Source organism: Medicago truncatula, chromosome 7 (assembly GCF_003473485.1).
Source record: "Medicago truncatula cultivar Jemalong A17 chromosome 7, MtrunA17r5.0-ANR, whole genome shotgun sequence".
NCBI lineage: Eukaryota > Viridiplantae > Streptophyta > Magnoliopsida > Fabales > Fabaceae > Medicago > Medicago truncatula.
Window position 1 is genome coordinate 9552132 of NC_053048.1, and position 6000 is coordinate 9558131.

Here is a 6000-nt window from a genome sequence, read left to right on the forward strand (position 1 = left end):
GATAGACGTTTGGCAAGTGTACCAAATACTATCAAAGTAGTAAAAATATCGTTCCCACAAGGACTAGTTTTAATCTAAATAATTCAATTACGTTGTAAGTTAGGATATATATAAGTTATTTTGATTTGCCACTAGGCAGTTGATTGGTTTGATTGCATAAAAGTAATGCAAAAAGTAAAGTTGGTTTTAAGAATAAGAGAGAGATGAGTTAGGTCTTTCGAATCATCTATGTTCCCCTAATTGGTATACTGCACATATTCTTATGAATGATTCACTAGTTCCACGATAGTTAACAAAATAGTCATAATCAATCCCTTGAGTTAGGACCCTCTTCTAGGGTTACAGCCCCTAATTCCTTAGGTGGTCTAATAACCTTTGAAGGTTTAAGCACGTTAACCTAATATCACTAATAAATGATTATCCATTCCTAGACTAACCATGTTTATTAGAACAATTCCATTAGGTCTAAGTCGAAAGCTAGGGTCAGTAGTCATTCGTTCTCACTAAATCATGTTTATATTTGATCAGGATATAGAAAGCATTAAGAACAATTGAATTGAATAAAAACTAGATTGTCATTCACAATAAATAGAGTTTCACAGCAACATGGTTCAATTAGGGTTACAAAGAATATCTCAGACCTAATCTCTAATGGATTTAGCTACTCATAATGGTGTTTACAAATAACATAATCATTGGAGGAATCAATACATACATGAACAAGTAAAAAGATGAAGAAATCGCCCTCCTAGCCGTCTTGTAGTCTCAAAATCGCACTTTGCTTTCTTCAAATCGTAACCCTTGTCTTTGGAATAGACTTCAGCATAAATAGGCACATAAATTCGCCTAAAATCGTGTCACGTTTTAAGTAAATTGTGACACGTTTTCTTCTGAATAACAAACAGCTGAATTAGGGTTTCCTCAAATCGTGTCATGTTTTTGGTCTTCTAAAATCGTGTCACGTTTTTACCAAATCGTGACACGTTTTCTTCTTTGTATTTTCTTAAGTTTTTCTGCTCTTTTTGCGGCATAAGTTACCTTGTAAACTCCAATTTGTGATCAAAATACATATAAAATTACGTAATGACGAGATGTCATCACCCGTAAATGAATCCCCTTCGATTGCAAGAACGGTTAGAAAGACCCCCAAGACCTTGGGAGGTGGAATGATGTGTATCAATGAAGATTTGAAACAATTCAAAATGCCCATGATGAAGGTTAATGCGATTCAAAATATTGTGAATCGATTCATGATAAGTCATAAACTTTTGTGATACGATTCACACAATTTTGAGACGATTCAAAATGATGTGAATCGAATCACATAAGGTCATAAACTTTTGTGATACGAAATGAGATGTAGTTAACTGAGACACAAGTAAGTTTGGGTGCTTTAACAAACTAAGACACGACAAGCAAATAATCAACATGCTAGACTAGAAACACTAGATTGATAAGTAAAAGAACCAACATCATCAAAATGACTAGCTAGTGGCTTCAGAAATAAACTAAATTCCTAATAAAATTTAATAACAAACAAAAAATAAATAAAATTTAAATGACATTAAATAAAATAAATATCAAACAGAAATAAATAGAGGTTCATCTTAGAACTCTAACCTAAAAAGAATTAGTTATACATGGTAACTAAAAACAAATTACTAAAGATAAAAACATACGCTAGAAAATCAAGGAGAAGATAGAAACTCCTCGGAAGCTCTAGAATTTCCTTTCTCTTGAACTGCTCCAGTTCTATACGAGAATTTTTGAATGAGGAAGTCTGATATTTATAGTGAGAGTTTCTACCTGTGTTTGGGTTAAAAGCGCGGGATTTACCCATAAAAAAGCAAGAAAAGACGCTTTCACCCGCACATTTTGGATGCACAGGGTGCACAACACATGCCCTGGGCGCATGTGAGTGCCCTAGTGGCCATACCCTAGGTGCTGGGCTTTCTGCCACATTGCCCTAGGCACATGGTGCGTGCCCCAGCTGTCAGGGCCTAGTTTCTCCGTTTTTCCGTCGTTTTAGGTGTTTCTCTTCAAATAACTTGTCTCAGGACCTGGGAACAGAATTCCTCCCACTGTAAATTTCATGAGACCTCTTGAATCTTTATTCTTGGTCGTCCCAAAGTCTTCACAAATCTTCGGATGTTCTTGATTTGCCGATTTACATGATTTCTTCGTGAATTACTTCAATAAAATCCTAAAATTGCTATGTTTCGGGAAAACTATAATTACATACTCAAATATAGAAAAAATTACAAAAGTCTCAAAACCATAGGAAACCGCTCTATGACTGAAAAAATATGTTAAGAATAACGTAAGATGACATGTCATCGGCGTTTAATACACAAGTCAGACACGTGGAAAGTAAAATGAACAGCCATCGCATCATGAACGTTTCGGTTCAACGCGTTAAATGCTAACTGCTCCCACTAACTCACAATCGAGCGCCACCTCCCTACGGATGGAATTAAAATTTCCTGACAAAACGCATCGAGCACCACTAAACCCACTTCCGCGTGCGCCCCGTTGAGCGCCTTCCTTCACAGATGAAACCATTGCGCCATAAAGGCATCACTGGCTTGGGGGAACTGTTCTGGACCTATCAGAAGACCAATCACACGTTAACATGTGGAACAGCTTACATTGTCTTAAGGCACCGCGCTTGAAGGAGCATGCCAATCTAAGTACACCGTGCCGCACAGAAGCGCGCCCCCGCACGAGGATCACCTTACATGTGTCCTCCTCCGTCCCTAATCACACGCTACATAACCCGGAGACGGTTATGACCAATACGTGTCTATATAAGGGTGAATTTGCTTCACCCTCAAGGTATGATTCACTTTTCACAACAGTTTTTACACACTCTTTCTCAATTCCATTACTGACTTGAGCGTTAGAGTGCTAACGTGCCTATATGCACCTTTCGTTCCACCGTGAAGACTTAACACCGCCGTACTGGAAACCGTTACCGTCACACCGAAGCATTATTCGCCACTGCTGCCACTCATTTGTTCTCACCAGACAGATCAGCCTTAGATCCGGACATAAGGGTCCAAATTACTTCCTAGGATCATTATTCTCATCTGGTCTTGTGTAAGGGTTATATCATGCACATTATGAGTCTTTTACAAAGAGTCATTTGAAACATTTCTTGGTTTGGACTTCGATCCAAACAACAACAATAATAATAATATTAATAGAGATAGAGATAAAGATATTAAGAAAAGTGATTAGTGAATTTGATGTACTCATTTCTTACGTGGATTTTCCTAAAATACATTCAATGTCTAACTTCAATTTTTCAAATTCAAAGATAGAAAAATAGTGTTAATAAAGAGGCATGTTGGGAGTGATAAAAACCTTAAACGACGTTCGTTTTAAAATGGAGGTAGTAATCAATGTATCTAGAAAATTGATTAGAAATAAAAAATGCTACCAAGTGTCCACAAAACACTCTTTAAGGACCATAAAGATATTGTTGAATGCAAAAGGTACCCTTTTCGTTGTTGAAGGGATGAGGAGTTATTTCACCTTTTAATGTCTTCACCGAAATGACACTTTCCAATGGCAGTGCCTATGCTCAGAAAGTGCACATGAATGACATGAATGCTCTTTCAATCTCCTCCAACCCAACTTCATGCTTTTCTTCAATGCCTTATCGTTTTATGTCAGCTCGAGCCAAATGCATGCGAAAATGGTACTACTAGTAAATAAATTCAGTCAGTGAATGGTTTAAATGCAGTGGGACACATAAGAGATCTAGAACCTGCTCCATCATTATTGCCCATTGCTCATTCACTTAAAATGGAATGTTTTCAAAGACAATCTTTCCTAATTTTCTTAGAACTCATATACTGTTAGTTTTTTATTTTACCGTCAATGTTAACTTGTGCCTTAAAGGATGAGTTAATTAATGAACTAAAATAGTACTCTCTCCGTCCCTTAATATTTGAAACAGTTGACCTTATTATATATGACAATACATAATTTTGAGTTTAAATATATTGAATAATGTATTAGAAAAATTTATGAAAATTTGATATTTTAAAAATACTCATCGAGACAAATCTAACGACATCTTATATGCTATTATTTATCTTTGTCTATTAATAGAAAAATATGGTCAAAATAAACTAGGTCAAAATTACACATTATCAAATGGATCATCTATTGCGGGATGGAGGGAGTAATAAATAAAATTTAGGGGGTGTTAACTTACTCCCACACAAAAAAATGAATGAGTACGTTAGCAAGTCTACTCCCACTTGTTTTTGATTAAAACATCCACATGTTACTTTTTAAAATGGTTCTAAGTGAAATATAATTGAGTAATTTCGAAATTTCTGTGGTTTCTCAATTGTCACATGTTCAGTGTTCCCTTTGATTCATTCTTTTTCCTGATAAGCCACATCCTGTCTTCTTTGACCAAAAATTACCACTTCGAATTGTTTTTCCTTCTTTTTCAATTGGAAAAGTGATTTTCACATATTTCCCGTCTTCTTTCGTTTCTTTTTGTGATTCCGTCGTCTCTGCACGATTCTGTTTGTTTTTATTTCCGTCTTTGTGCGGTGTGTTTTTTATTTCATACTTAGTGTGGTGTTTATTTGATTAAGGTTAAAAGATTAGCTTTGAGAAAGTGCATATTCGATCATTGACTTTGGCGTCGTCAACGTTGCAGATCCGGAGACATAAGTATTCCGGAGACTTGAATTTAGTCATATTTGTAGACATAAGTACTTTGTCATTTTATGCTATTAACATGGATGATGTGAGTTTGTTCGTAAATTCATCCTTTTTGTTTTTAGCAACTTTGAATTTGTACTGGGTCGATGCACTCTATCAATTTGAATGAAGAATATCGTTTATTTTTTTTAAAAAAAAAAAAAAAAAAAACTAACAAACTAGTAACTTTATATTCCTAATAGAGAATGGGAAGAGGATCCGAATTCATTTTCTTTACACGTTCCCTTACCTCAGTCGTCTTTGCACAACTTTGTTTTGATTTCTCGTCTTTGTGCGTTGTGTTTTTTATTTCCCGTCTTAGCGCAATGTTTATTTGATTCAGTTTGAAAGATTAGTTTTGAGCAATGCAGATATGATTATTGAATTTGGCGTCGTCAACGTTGCAAATCCAGATACATGAGTATTCCGAAGACTTGAATATGCTCATATTTGTAGGCATAACTACTTTTCCATTTATGCTATTAACATGGATGTTGTAAGTTTGTTCGCAGATTCATCCTTTTTTGTTTTAAACAACTTTAGATTTTTATTAAATTGATGTACTCTATCAATTTGAATGAATAAATATCTTTTATTTTTGTCAAAAAAAAATAAACTAACCAACTAGTAACTTTATATACCTAATAGAAAATGGGAAGAGGATCCGAATTCATTTTCTTACACATTCCCTAACCTCAATTATTTCTTATTCTAGAAAATATAGAACTGAAGCTTCTTGATAAAGTTAAATTACTCTCGTTTTGATGGATGAAAGTAAGAAAGTTTAGCTTTGATTTCGATACTAATGATTGGTGGGTTAATCCTACAATGTTTTTGGGTAACCTTCTAGTTTTTATTTTAGTCTTTAGTGTTATCTTTATTTTTATAATGATTTTTAGTTCTTTGGGTTTTTCCTTTTGCACACGTTGTGTTTAGAGTGATGGTTGGTTTATATATATAATTCTATTTTAGCTTATTAAAAAAAATAGAACTCAATAATTATTATTATTATTTTATGATTCAATTATTTCTTTTCTAGGAGCTACTATTCATCTATTATCATTGCAAATGTTTATTGAACTCAAGATAAGGTAGTAAAGAAAAACATGAAAGCAATAAATAAATAATCCTTGATAACATAACACGAGTCTGGGTATGCTTCATTTATATGTGTCTAACTTGTTGATTTTTTTTTTACCGACTACTATCTTCTTTATTTTTTTTTTTAGAGCCCGACAACTATCTTCTATTTAAACCCCTAACACATTACTC